The following is a 15282-nucleotide window of genomic DNA, read 5'->3' as shown; positions in this document are numbered from 1 at the left end:
AAGTAACAGCATTAACATTTTCAGCTGGGTTTGCAACTGTTTTACCTGGGAACTTACCTGGAGAATTGTTTGAACTAGGCATCAACTGTGCAATTTGATTTTCCAGCATCTTGTTGTGGAGAGTAATATTCTCAACCTTGACAGCAAGGTTTTGAATAGAATTTGCCATTGAATCATTGGTCTGTTTTTGATTAGTGACAAAATTCTCCATAAGGCTTTCTAATCTTGAAACACTTTGTTGAATTGAGGGTGTCTGTACTGGATTTCCTTGCCCATTAATGAAGTGATTGGACGGACGGAAATTAGGTTGCTGATTGCTACTTCCTTGAACTGGGTTATTCTTCCAAGAAAAGTTAGGATGATTCTTCCAACCAGGGTTGTATGTGTTGGAATATGGATTACTCTTCTCTCTTCGAGGAGTGTCATAGAAATTATGAGAAGCTGCCACTTGTTCAGTAGTATCTTCTTTTTCTCCAGTAAAAATTGAGGTACAATCTACTGCAGTGTGCCCTTGTTCCCTACAAAGGTCACATACTTGATTTGTAGCCACTGAATTAACCTTAGCTTTTTCCATCTTGTCTAATCTTTGATTAAGAGTATCAAATTTTGCTAAGAGTAACTCAATATTGTTCACTTCATATCGCCCCGGAGTTCCTTTCCTTGCTGTGACTTCTCTTTCACTGTATTGGCTGTGATTTGAGGCTACATTTTCCAAAATAATCATGCAGTCATTAATAGGTTTCCCCATGAAAGATCCTCCAGCTGCTGAGTCTAATATCATGGTGCTTTGTTGGTCCAATCCTTCAAAGAAAAATTGGATGGTAAGCCAACGGTTGAAGCCATGTTGTGGGCATGCTTGAAGATATCCTTTGAACCGCTCCCATGCTTCATAAATAGTCTCTCCAGTGCCTTGTTGGAAATTAGTGATTTTCTTCCTCAATTCTTTAGTTTTAGAAGGAGGAAAGAATTTCTCTAGAAAAGCTCTTTCACATAATTCCCAAGTTGCTATCTTTTCTCTAGGCACTGTTCTTAGCCACACCTTTGCCTTATCTCTCAAGGTGAGTGAGAATAAGCGGAGTCGCATTCCATCAGAAACTTCATCATCAAATTGCTGGGTCTCACAGATTTCCAAGAACCCCTCTAAGTGGTCATTAGGATCTTCTGATGGTAGTCCTCCAAAGGTGTTCTGTTTGAGCATATTCACCAGAGAAGCTGGTACAGTAGCTCCAGTTTGCATCTCCCCTCCAGGTATCCCACGAGCTATGGGTGCAGAGTAATCCCGAAGCGGTAAATTATCTCGTTGTGCAGCCATGTCAAATTCTCTAGAAAGGTTTCTTTTCCTTCTCAGGAGAGTTCTTTCAATCTCAGGATCAAGTGGTGTTGGTTTCCCAAGACGTAGAGATCTCTTTTGCATTAACCCTAAGGCACTGCAAAAAAAAAAAAAAAAAGAAAGTGACCCGTGAAATCTGAATTGGAGAAGTAAACACTAAAAAAAATAAATTATTTATTTATTTAATTTTTTTTTTTTTTTTTTTTTTTTTAAATTCGAATTAAAATAATTGTAATTTAAATCAAGAGACGTAGTCCCCGGCAACGGCGCCAAAAACTTGATGTGTGGAAAACCGCAAGTGTACGGTTGTCGTCAAGTAATAAATATCGAATCACAGGGACTACGTGTTTGACCTAGAATTACTAGTATTTTAATTTGAATTTTAAAACAGATGGAATTTTTGTTTTGAGATGATAAGATCAGATTCGATGGTAAAAGAGATAGTAATGCAATTAATGAATAAGATAAAACTTTAAGATAAGATAAGGAGATTTCCTGGAATCTAGGGTTCGCACAAAGAGTTCCAACATTATTGAATTATTATTTTCATTAATTAATTCTATTCCATCTTGAAGGTAGTCTTAACCTAATTTAATCCTTGCACCTTCTCAGGCTACGAGGATGTGTTTAATTAAAATTAATCTCTACTCTCGTGGTAATTACGTTCAATTAAGCCCATTAAGATCTTTGTTAATCTATTGCTCCTCGAAAGCTTAAAACTACTCTCGTGATTTAACACTCAAGTCTGTTCCTTTAGGTTCCGATAATTAGGTTCTCCTCTCAGTTCATCCCTAATTATCTATGATTATGAAAATTAAGATTAATTGTTTATCATAATTATAATCAAGTTCTCCTCTCAGTTCATCCTTAATTAATGTTATTATGAAAACAATAATATTAAAGTTCATATATAAAATATAAAAGAACAGATCAAGAATTGGAATAAATTTAAGAAACTGAATAATGCATTAATAAAGAGGTTCTCAGAGGCTAAGCTCTGATCCCAGAAAAAGGGAAACTACTCACAGGAGTTCATAGTAGTTCTCCAAGAAAAAAAGAATAAAAGAAAAGCAAACCTTAGAGTCGATGGCACAGGCGCCCAACCTTCTCCAAGTGTCAAAAACTAAAAAACTCTCTCCAAAAAAAAATCCCCGTTCGAGGCTAACCTAATCTAATTTATACCCTAAAAGGGTAAAAAGGTAAAACTACCAAGATAAAAATTACAAAGATAAAATAAAAAATAAAACATAAAACTTAAAAAGCTGGGACGCGAAGTGAATCACGGCCGTGACTGAGAATCACGACCGTGATCTTCTCTGGAGCACATCTATGAAGGGTCAGTGGCGTTCACGGGTGTGATTGGGAATCACGGCCGTGATTTTCTCTGGTGAATCACGGGCGTGATTTAGAATCACGGCCGTGATTTTCCCTGTGGCTCAGCATTTCCTCTTTAATTCTTAAATCTTGATCCTGCTCAGAGAAAACACAACACATACCAAGAAAAGCATAAAATAGGAAAATGATATAAAAATTTATTAAAAACATGAAAGATATGCATGATTATGCTATGAATTCTTGTGAATTAAAGTGCTAAAATATGAGTAAAATACACAACATCATTATTCCACGACATGATCCACAAAGAAATCGAAGTATACGTGGACGACATGATCGCAAAGTCGAAGGACGAAATGGACCATATCCAATATTTGAGAAAACTATTCAACCGGCTTCGCAAGTATCAGCTTAAGCTAAATCCGGCTAAGTGTACTTTCGGAGTTCGGTCGGGTAAGCTTCTCGGGTTCATCGTCAGTGAAAAGGGCATAGAGGTGGACCCCGATAAACTGAAGGCAATAATGGAAATGCCTCCTCCTAAGACCGAGAAAGAGATAAGAGGATTCCTCGGCAGGGTGAACTATGTCGCAAGGTTCATCGCATAGTTGACTGACACGTGCAAACCAATATTCAGGCTGTTGCGCAAGAATCATTCCGAATCTTGGGGTGAGGATTGTCAACGAGCTTTTAACAAGATCAAACAGTGCTTGGCCAATCCACCAGTATTGGTGCCACCTGTCGAGGGAAGACCGTTAATACTCTATTTAACCGTGCTTGATGAGTCCATGGGATTTCTGCTAGTCGGTGAAACCCTCTACAAGAAAAATTATGACTCGGTCTTGTTGAGATGTATAGACCAAGTCGAAGCTCAAAATATGATCAAAGAAGTACATGAGGGGGTTTTCGGTACCCATATCCCCGGGCCTGCAATGGCTAAAAAGATCCTCAGGGCGGGATACTATTGGTCGACCATGGAAAGGGATTGTTACCAGTACGTGCGAAAATGCCATAAATATTCATGTCCCACCGACTCCACTCAATGTATTGGCTTCACCTTGGCCATTCGCAATGTGGGGCATGGATGTTATTGGGCCCATCGAGCCGAAAGCATCCAATGGACATAGATTCATCCTTGTGGCCATTGACTACTTCACCAAATGGGTAGAAGCGGCATCGTATGCTCATGTGACCCGAAAGGTGGTAACATCCTTCATCAAGAAGAACATTATATGCAGATACGGTATTCCCGATAAAATCATCACTGATAATGGATCTAATTTGAACAACAAAATGGTAGAAGAACTGTGCCAAGAATTCAAGATCCAACACCACAACTCTTCCCCATATCGACCAAAGATGAATGGGGCAGTCGAGGCAGCCAATAAAAACATCAAGAAAATTATGCAAAAGATGGTTGTCTCATTTAAAGACTGGCATAAGATGTTACCCTTCGCTCTTCATGGTTATAGGACTTCAGTACGCACATCTACAGGAGCTACTCCATTCCCCCTCGTCTATGGGATGGAGGCAGTTCTACCTGTCGAAGTCGAGATACCTTCGCTAAGGGTAATCATGGAAGCAAAACTTTCCGAGGCAGAATGGGTTCAAAGCCGATATGACCAATTGAATCTTATCGAAGAGAAACGGCTGAACGCCATATGCCATGGTCAAGCCTATCAGAGGAAGATCAAAAAGGCTTTTGACAAGAAAGTCCACCCTCGAGTCTACCATGAGGGAGAGCTGGTAATGAAGAAATTACTACCAGCTCAAAAGGACAAAATCGAAAAGTGGGCCCCGAATTACGAAGGACCATACGTGGTAAAGCGAGCCTTCTCAGGAGGAGCATTGATCCTCACGGACATGGATGGAGAAGAACTTCGATACCCAGTCAACGCTGACGTGGTAAAGAAGTACTATGCTTGAAGACGTTGCTTGCATAGGCCCGCTAGGATGAAAACCCGAAAAGGGCGTCCTAGGCAAAAGTTAGGGCAAAATAAAAGCCCGCCAGTACAAGGGTACTAGGCAAAATAAAGGCGAATTTATCCCCGCTAGGATACGTCCTAGACAAAAATTAGGGGCAAAAGAATAAGACACAAAAACAAAGCAAGCAACGATCACTTGAATCGAAAACCGAAAGGCGGTTCAAGTGATTATCTTCTAGAAGCAAGCGTCTTGCAGTATCTACACTCCTGGCTCAGGCATCTCACCCGAAGAAATTAGGGGAACGTAAGAGCAACAATTACAGATATAATTGTTAAGCCTGATGTATATAGCCTACCCTGGCCAGCCATTCTTCAGAAATTCCTTTTGTATATCTTTCTGTAAAACCATTTGTGAATATCAATAAAATATCTATTCATTTCTCTTCTCTCTTGACCATGTGGTTATGCCTCTAAATTGGTGTTTCTAAAAAAAAAAATTGTACGAAATTCCTTTAATAATCGGTCAATAAAGAAAGTTGGAGGGGTTCCTATAAAATCCGTAATCTCCTGCGTAAAAGGCTCACAAAAATATTCCCTCGCGTCGACGACAGAAATTCCAACAAGAAGAGGAGGATAGGGAGATCCATTCATTTTTCTAAAAACATTAACAAAATGATTAAACTTGCATTTGTGCATCACACACACATTAGTTGCACATTCAAAGACCTTATCATGAGGCAGTCGCATAAAAATAGAAAAATAGGTAAAATTTGTTGTGTATGACAGCAGCCAACAGAAAAAGCCGAAATCAACGAAAAAAGGCAAAATTCAGAAAATCCAACAAATATACAGAATAATTGAGCCTGGAGAGGCTTGCCGAAATAATACTCCTCAGAGACATCTCAGCTTGCACTTTTGGGCTGAATTCCCAGTGAAAGCTATCAGAGCAAGATCAGCAAGATTCCCCAATGGAAGCATAATCGTCCAAACAAAATATCCAAGTCAAAGGACTTAGACTTCCTCAGTGGAAGATAGCTTTCCAACTCAAGCGACGAGTGAAGCTAAGCCTGAAGAGGCTTTCTAAATAATACTCTGGGATACACAAGATCCTCAATCCCCATTCGCCTACTCAGAGGCACTCCTCCAAAAAAAAAGAGGGAAAATCCAAAAAGATCAATACCCATTCCCCAAGAGGAATTCGGTATTCAACCAAACACCGAACGTCAAGATAATCCGCCTAACAGAAGAGGCCAATCAAAATCATACGACAGAATCCCCCAGCGGATAACAGCCTACACAGAGGCAACAAAACCAGAAAATCAAAAAGAGTCACCCGAATAAGGATAACCGGGATACTCCACCACCGTCGAAAGGACGTCAGCCAACCATAAGGCACCGCTCACATCAGAAAGAGCATCTTTGTGTCTGCATCCCCAAGGAATCAGAATTTCCCCAATGGGCACCAACTACGCAATGGAAAGTTGGGACACAAGAACCTATGAGTAACTGCACATCCCCTAGACGGATCCCTGCGCTATCCAGCCCTCAGCGGCACCAAAATCAAAAACAACCGTCGAAGCAGCATCGTGGACTGTGGAGACAAAATCATCACAAATCCCTGGAGAGGGCAAACTCACGCTACCAAAGTGACCAGAAGCACGGAGGTATGCAACCCTGGGGAGGGCAAACCGCAGACCCTGGAGAGGGCAAACTCACGCTACCGAGGTTGTCAGAAACACCGAGGTATGCACGAGCCTGGAGAGGCGACGACTAATACTCAGCTACCCCGTCGTCAGAAACACGGAGGTATGCAGCTACCGAGGTTGTCAGAAACACCGAGGTATGCACGAGCCTGGAGAGGCGGTACTCAGCTACCCCGTCGTCAGAAACACGGAGGTATGCAGCTACCAAGGTTGTCAGAAACACCGAGGTATGCACAAGCCTGGAGAGGCGGTACTCAGCTATCCCGTCGTCAAAAACACGGAGGTATGCAGCTACCAAGGTTGTCAGAAACACCGAGGTATGCACGAGTCTGGAGAGGCGACGACTAATACTCAGCTACCCCGTCGTCAGAAACACGGAGGTATGCAGCTACCGAGGTTGTCAGAAACATCGAGGTATGCACGAGCCTGGAGAGGCGGTACTCAGCTACCCCGTCGTCAGAAACACGGAGGTATGCAGCTGCCAACATCGTCAGAAACATGGAGGCATGCAGACCCTGGAGAGGGCAAACTCACGCTACCGAGGTTGTCAGAAACACCGAGGTATGCAACGAGCCTGGAGAGGCGACGACTAATACTCAACCTGGAGAGGCCACTCAACAATTTTCCCACCGGAAGACACTACAAGTCGGAAGGATGGCTTACTCCCCGGACAATTGGGTCAACTCCTTTACTTGTCAATCGGTACACCAAAAAGCCGTTCGACTAAGTAAAGGGGGGGCAGCTGTAGACCCCTAAAATTGTCCGGGTCGGAAATAAAGCTCAAAGACTCTCGAAGACCGAAGGAAAGTCAGCCGGAAGGACTCCTGGAAGACCCTAGGATGATTCTTTGTAGGTCTAGAAGTCTTAGAGTAGCTTAGAATAAGGGTGTGCGAGGATTGGAGCTCAATACACCCTCCCAGAGGTTCAGTACGGCCGTACTGAGCCATTTGAACTGCAATACGGCCGTAGAGAACTCAATACGGCCGTACTGAAGTTTTTGAACTTCAGTACGGCCGTACCAAATTCAATACGGCCGTACTGTAGTTCAAAAAACTTCAGTACGGGCCGTAGTGAAATCAATACGGCCGTACTGAAGTTTTTGAACTTCAGTACGGCCGTACCAAATTCAATACGGCCGTACCGTAGTTCAAAAACCTAGTACGGGCCGTATTGACCTCCCAGGCCGTATTGCGCCCCAATCCTATAAATAGGACGTCATTTGCACGTCCTCACACACTTTTTTGATACTTCTGGACCCTCTGGCTGAGGATTCTTGGGTTTTTGAGCTTTTCTCTGCCCTAGGAACCTCTCTGAGAGCCAACCCGACTAAGTTCTTGAGTCATGAGCCTTGAAGCTTGAGACTCGAACAAGTCGAAGGGAAATCTCTTTGATTTCCATAGTAAACATTATTTTTAGGGAAAGGAGCGAGCGAACGTGTAGTGGGAAGGAGCGCCAAAAAGCCTCCTAATTCCTTTTTGAATCTATAAAAGCACGCTTCAAAGGTTTCTTTCCAAATTCTTTCTTTTACCGCTTTCATTTATCGCTTTTTGATTGTTGCATTGCACGTTTAAGCTTTCATCATGTAAATATTATACTTATAATCGTTTCTAATAAATAGGGGTAATTTAGTAACTTTACACTATTATTCATGAAATAATCCGTCATAGGGAACCCGAAAGGGGCGTTGTGGGGTGCTAACACCTTCCTCGCACGTAACCGACTCCCTTACCCAACTCTGGTTGTAATGGCCAAGTTGATTTGTGAAAATCAATTGCCTTATTTCTTTTTCCAATGTTTTGAGTAAAACATTGGTGGCGACTGCAAGAACCCCCTTTTGCGAAAACCACTAATCCATGGAGGGTCCCGCTTGGGATTAAGATGGATTGGTGAATCATTTAATAAAATTGTTAGTTCGATGAGGTCTCAGTTTGAGAATAAGTCGTTCTAACAATCCACCATCTTTCAAAACTTAAAAAGAGTCCAACCATCGTCGCGAATGCCAAGGTCCGTTTCGGCGGGTGGCGACACGGTAGACTTTAAATTTTTTGTAAGTAGCCGTTTTGGTCGGCCATACTCTTATTTCTATAACTGATACCGATTTTTTGCATGTTTATAGCGCCTAGTAATGTAGACATAATCCGACCTGTATGGGTGACCAAGTGGACGTATATCGCGATTAGTGTTGATGATTAGTGCATATTTCGTGTGTTTAACCGAGTGTACTGTTTTGGTGAGTGTTCGGTTGAAGTTACGTGTTTTGATCGATTACTCGAGATTTTCTCGGATGCAGTGTGTTCGGAGTGTTCGGCATAGGGCACGAGTGTTTTTCTTTTGATTAACCGAGGATTGATCGGGCTCGGTACGGATCGCGCGTAGTGCTCGACCTAGGGAACGAGTGCACTCTCCGTAATCGACCGAATACTGGTCGGCGTCGTCGCGGTCGTGCGTAGTGCTTGGCTTAGGCGCATCCTTAGCCGAGGAGGGTACTCGGGAGGGAAGCCTGTTGCGCGCGAGTGCACATTGTTGTCGTCGGCCGATTATTGCTCGGCCTCGTCGTGGTTGGGGATAGTGCTCGGCCTAGGTACGTCCTTAGCCGAGGAGGGTACTCGGGAGGGAAACCTGTTGGGCACGAGTTCACTTTGTTGTCGTCGGCCGAGTATTGCTCGGCCTCGTCGTGGTTGGGGATAGTGCTCGGCCTATGTACGTCCTTAGCCGAGGAGGGTACTCGGGAGGGAAACCTGCTGGGCACGAGTTCACTTTGTTGTCATCGGCCGAGTATTGCTCGGCCTCGTCGTGGTTGGGGATAGTGCTCGGCCTAGGTACGTCCTTAGCCGAGGAGGGTACTCGGGAGGGAAACCTGCTGGGCACGAGTTCACTTTGTTGTCGTCGGCCGAGTATTGCTCGGCCTCGTCGTGGTTGGGGATAGTGCTCGGCCTAGGTACGTCCTTAGCCGAGGAGGGTACTCGGGAGGGAAACCTGTTGGGCACGAGTTCACTTTGTTGTCGTCGGCCGAGTATTGCTAGGCCCGTCGTATTTGGGTGTATTGCTCGGCCTAGACAGAATAAGAACAAACGATATGAAATTTTGAACTTTTATTAATGAAGTGCCTCGTTAAAAACCTTGCCGACCCAAAAACCCTCCTTAGGGAAAAAAGAGTCGGTCAAGGAAAAGAGTGCACCATTACATCAGCTGTAATACATCTTTAAGTGTGTCGAATTCCATGTCCTAGGAATAGGTTCTCCTGATAGGTATTCTAGCTTGAAAGCTCCATTGTTTAGGTTGTGTCGGATGCGGAATGGTCCGTCCCAATTTGGGGCGAGCTTCCCCTGTCTCGGATCTTTTCTTGCTTCACCTGTGGCTCTCCAAACAAGATCTCCTTCTCGAAATTCTCTTGGTTTCACCCTGCTGTCAAATCTTCGCTTGTAGCGTTGCTTGGTGGCCTCGGCCACGACTAGTGCTCGGTCACGAATCTCTTCTACCGTGTCCAAGTTTGTTTGGAGTTCGGCTTCGTTGCTTGCTTCGTCAAAGTGGGCTCGGCAGAATGACGGTTCTCCGATTTCCACTGGGATCATCGCGTCGGATCCATAGACCAACCGGAAAGGTGTTTCTTGTGTGGTTGACTGGGGGGTGCATCGATATGGCCATAACACCTCGGGTAGCTGCTCGGCCCATGCTCCCTTTGCTTTCCCTAGACGTTTCTTCAGTTCTGAAAGGATGACCTTGTTGGCTGACTCGGCCTGACCATTCGTTTGCGGGTGTTCGACCGATGTGACCTTGTGCTGCACTCCTAAGCCGGCTAGGAATTCGTTTAGTTTTTGGTCGGTAAATTGCAGGTCGTTGTCGGTTAGAAGAGTGCGTGGGACACCGAAACGGGTGATAATATTCTTCCATAGAAACTTTTGGACTTGATGGGCCGAGATACACGCCAAGGGTTCGACTTCGATCCATTTGGTGAACAGGTCGACGGCAACGATGAGGAATTTGCATTGGCCCTTGGCGACCGGGAAAGGTCCGAGTATATCGGCGCCCCAAGTGGCGAACGGCCATGCTGGGGGAATGCAATGTAATTGCTCGGCTGGCTGATGGACCAAATTGCCATGCTTTTGACACGGCAGGCACTTCTTTATGAACGTAGCGCAGTTGGTGTTCATGGTCGGCCAATAGTACCCGACTCGTAGGAGTTTGGAAACGGTTGTCCTCGCTCCCGAATGCAGTCCACATATACCCTCGTGCACTTCTCTCGTCACATAATCAGCCTCGGCGGAGTTGAGGCACTTGAGTAACGGGGTAGAGAAACCGCGTTTGTACAACTGGTCGGCGATGACAACATATCTGCCGGCTTGGGTTCTTAGCCGTTTGGCTTCGGACGGATCGGTCGGCGTGTTTCCATTTACGAGGAACTCTTTGATTTCGGCTCGCCAGTCTTGGGAATCGTCTTGATCGGCGCAGTCGGCATTGACATTTGCCACCACTTCTGCATCGACACTAGGGCGGTCAATCTCTTGTTGGATTATCGTTCTCAAGTGCCTCGGCTTTTTGGTCGCGGCCAGCCGAGCCAACTGGTCGGCACAGGCATTGTCTTCGCGTGGAATGTGCTCGACCGACACCTCCTGAAAGCCCGCTTTTATTTTTTGATAAGCGTGATAATACTTCATCATGTTGTGATCCTTTACTTGGAAGCTTCCACCAACTTGCTCGGCCACCACTTTGGAGTCGGTTCGACATTTGACTTTTGATGCACCCATGTCCTCGGCCAGTCTTAACCCTGCCAATAAAGCTTCGTATTCGGCTTGGTTGTTCGAGGCTTTGAACCGGAAGCGCAGGGATTGTTCCAATGTTATCCCTCTCGGCCCTTCTAGGATCACTCCTGCCCTGCTCCCCTGGCTGTTTGAGGATCCGTCCACATGGAGGGTGATAGACCATGGGCCAAGGGCCCAGTTACCAGAGCTATGGCTAGAAGAATACAGGAAGAGTTGGACCTTGTAAAGACTAGTGGACTTGCCAAGCCCAAGGTAGTCTTCATTTGGAATGCTCTATCATGAAGAGAAGCCTAGTTCTACTTGTATATATTGTATAGTTTCAAATAAGTATCTTGTATAGGTTATTTTTCCTTTGTATTTGTGAGGCACTTTACTTGTTTTTTCCTAATGTTTGTATATTGTTTTTAAGGTAGGCTACTTGGAGAGTTTAGCTCCATTTAACCTCCCTAGTTGATACATTCATTTTGTATTTTTTCAGTAGGGAAAAAGGGGTGACAATTAGCAAAGCTAGGGTGTGTGTTTAGAAATTGGGCCTGAGTTGGGCCTAGGCAAAATTTTACATATTGGACTCATTTTGCTCCTAATTTTTCATAGATTTGATTTAGCTAGGTCTCATCATCATATGATGAACCTAACTAAACCAAATCAAGATTTTTCATATTAAATCAAGGAGCAAAATGACCCAAAGGCCGCCTAGCTCTCCTTCTCCTCCTTGGCCGAATTTTTGAACTAGCACCTCTAGGTTTTGAAGCTTGCCTTGCAAGCTTCTAAACCTAGGAAGGTTAAGACAACCTTACCATGGTTCTTAAGTGAACCATGGTCAAGGTTGGCTTCTCCTACAAGCTACCTAAACCGTGGGAGTTAAAGCTTACCCTACCATGGTTCCTAGTGAACCATGGTTAGGGATAGCTTCTCCTACAAGCTACCTTCCCCTATATATTTGATTTTCCTACACTTGTACTCACTTTTGGACATTAATGAGACTTAGAATTCAGAAATTCTCTCTCATTTTCAAGAGTCAAATTCGTGAGAAAAACTTCTCCTAGTTTTCTCTCAAAGTTCCTTCTCCTAGAAGCTTGGTTCTTCAAGCTTCTTCACCTCTCTAAGAGGTAACCGAACCTCCTCAAAGGTGCTTCTCCTCCATTGAAGCTTCTTCAAAGGAGAATTCCAAGGTCAAAACGTGATAACCTCATGGAGCATTTCGGTCCTTGCATGGAAAGCTTGGAAGAATATCAATCCTCTCCAAGTACTTCCATCAGTTTTGGTATCTAGAGCCTAGTGCTCTTGAGGTTTGGTATTCTAATTTTTTTTGTATGAATCCGTGTTGTCTCTTCCTTCTTCTATGTCTAAATATGTGTTTGCTGCATGGATCTAAATTTTCTAAATTTTTTTGATAGATCCTATATGTCACATAAGAAGTAAATTGATTCATGTTCTTGCTTGTTCCTAATCCGTGAATCAATTGTTGTTGTGCTTTAGGTTCTCTTTGCTTGTACATTTTATATTTGCTTGAGTCTTCTCCATTCCTTAACATGTGTCCGTGATTGGACTTCATTCAAATTGCATTGGTTTTATTTTTGAATCAATTGTTTTGTCATAGAAGTCATGTGTAGTCCTTTTGATGTTGAAAATTCCTAGACTAGCTTGTTCACCTAATTTTTTGTGTGTTGTTTGTGTCCGAAATTTTTTGTGTATTTTCTTATTGAATCTGAACCTTACCTATATGTGCTTTTGTTTTACATAATTGTGTTCATAATTTGCTATTAGTTCTAGCAAATTTCCTAGAGTTAGGTTTCCTTTATGTCTTGTTAAAAGTTTGTCAAGAAAAATTGTAAAACACTAATTCCTATTAGGTTTCTTTGAGTCTTGTGTTGTGGCTGAAACTTTTAACACTTTTTAGGCACTTAAAACAGAGCCCAAACAGAGGTGTATGTGTTCTAAATGCATGAGAAAAACAAAAGAATGAGTGCTTAAAAATTTGACCTAAAAACACTACAAAATTATGAAGCACTAGTTACAAAATGCATATGAACACCTCTTGTTTTGTGTGAGATTTTTGCTGCAGTTTTTAATGACTTAAATCCGAGACTTATATGTGTTAAAAGGAATTTTAACTCCTGAACATTAAAAGAAAAAGAAGTGAAAAATATTTTGCCAAAAAGAAAAGAAAGAAAAAGCAAAAGAAAAAGCCAAAAGGAGTGAAAATTTGGTATGTGTAGCTCTCGGTTTTGGTAATATTTTTGCATATAAATTTCTTATCCAGCCACATCATTTGTGTCTTATTTTTGTTTCTAATCTTAGCTTTTGATTTGTAATCCATTCTAGTGCCTTTGATAGGATATCTCTTGTGTGCTAGCTTTCCAAAATTAGCCTTAATTGTTGTTTGTCATTTTTGTGAAACTCCTTCTAGTTTGTCTCATTTCATTCCACCAATTGGTGTAGCTATTCTAAATTGTTCCTTTTTTCAGTTTTTGCACTAATATTCCAGCAACTTAAGGTGTGTTGAGTGCCTCTTGGAAGGTGTTGAAGGCCAAGCTTAAGGATAGCCAATATTGAAGGATTTTGGTGGTGACCTAGGAGCTTGTTTCTCATTGGATTGGATTCTTGGAAATTCAAACACCTAGGAGTAACCAACATCAAGGTTGCTTCTAAAGAGGAGTGAAACACATTGTGAGGCTGCAAGCTAGGTGGCTGAATTGGAGAAAGAAGGAGCAAGAATTTTGAAAATTTTTGTGAAAATTTGGAGACTAATTTTAGTCACGGAATTTTTTAGTTTCTAAAATTTGTTTTTCCTTACAAAATCCGTCTCTAAAATTTGTTTCTAATTAGTGGCTAATTTTTTTTTTCTTTGAAATTAAGTGCAGCCACTAATTTCATTTGAATGTGAATTTACATTTCATTTGGAGTGTGAATTTGCATTTCATTTGAAGAAAATTTGAATTTCATTTTTCTTGTAATTTTTGATTTCCAAATTTTTGTACAAGGCCTTTATTAAAGAGTGTCTTGGAGTGCCTTTGGTGTATCTCCATCTCTCCTTAAGAATTTTCATAGTAATTTCCGTGTAGTACTTGTGAGAGTGGTCCTTGAAGGTCTTTGGTGCCTTTCAAGCTCTCACTTAGGTTTAATTGCTTTCAACGCCTAGTTTATGTTTTCAAGTCATTTATGTTTTAAGCAATTTATGTTTTAAGTCATTTAAGTTTTCAAGCAATTTATGTTTTCATGCTCTTTATGTTTTCAAGCATCTTATAAATTGTACACATAGGCACTTGCTTGTTATTTTTCCTTTAAGAAAAGTTCTTTGTGAAAATTGTTTTGTGCAAGACAAAAGTACAAGGGGGTTTAGAGATTTTTACTTGAAGAGGCTTGGTTATTAAGTGGCTCTTTAGTAGCTCACCTCCCTCCAAAGTTCAATTTGTACTCTTAGACCTCCAAGTGCCAAGTCTAAAGCACTTCAAAAACTTTATTTTCATAAAAACTATTTTTGTGTGAAAAATCTCTTGAATTAAAATGTCTCAAAATTCCTCCAATAGTGAAAGTGATGGCTCTCCAAAAAGTCTTTCTTACATCACTAAAGAGCTCAAATCACTTAAACTATGGAAAAAGCAAGAGTCCATTCAAAGAGAGAAGGAAAGAATTGAAAGAGAATGACAACTTGCTTATTTAGAGGAAGAATTGAGAATTTTAAGGCAAGAGGAAGAAAAATTAAAAGAAGATATGAAGAAACATAGGAAAAAGAGTAGGAGCTCACATTCCCAATACACATCCCCTAATGAAAGCATGAATCAAGGGGATCACTACCAACATACTCCTAGGAGAACTACTAGGCCAAGGGAAGTCAAAGTTGACCTCCCACAATTCTTTGGCAAAGATGATGTGGAGTCTTATTTAGATTGGGAAATGAAGGTTGAGCAACTCTTTGCTTGCCATAGGGTAAGTGAAGAGAGGAAAGTACCTTTGGCTGCCCTTAGCTTCCAAGGGCATGCCATGTATTGGTGGACAGCCCTAGAGAGAGAGAGACGCCTCCACAATGATCCTCCAATTCAATATTGGAATGATCTTAAAAGTGCAATGAGGAGGAGGCACATTCCCACCTACTATGGGAGGGAGCTTATGAATAAGCTCCAAAGGCTCCAACAAAGAGACATGTCTGTAGAACAGTACAGGCAACAAATGGAGCTATTAATGATGAGGGCTTGTATTAGGGAAGAGGAAGCTACTACTGTAGCTAGATT

General features: G+C 42.3%; 1 non-coding gene across 1 annotated transcript; it reads left to right on the top strand.

Annotated features, from left to right (window-relative positions):
• The first annotated feature begins 836 nt into the window (after window positions 1-836).
• Window positions 837-943, top strand: LOC145950989 (small nucleolar RNA R71). The gene has a single exon (XR_014428815.1). It is a non-coding gene; the product is annotated as a small nucleolar RNA R71 (small nucleolar RNA).
• Window positions 944-15282: the final 14339 nt, after the last annotated feature.

The sequence above is a fragment of the Cajanus cajan genome, chromosome 8 (assembly GCF_000230855.2).
Source record: "Cajanus cajan strain Asha chromosome 8, NIPB_CcT2T_4, whole genome shotgun sequence".
NCBI lineage: Eukaryota > Viridiplantae > Streptophyta > Magnoliopsida > Fabales > Fabaceae > Cajanus > Cajanus cajan.
Note: the sequence above shows the minus strand (reverse complement) of the source record. Positions and strands in the feature narration are given on the sequence as shown.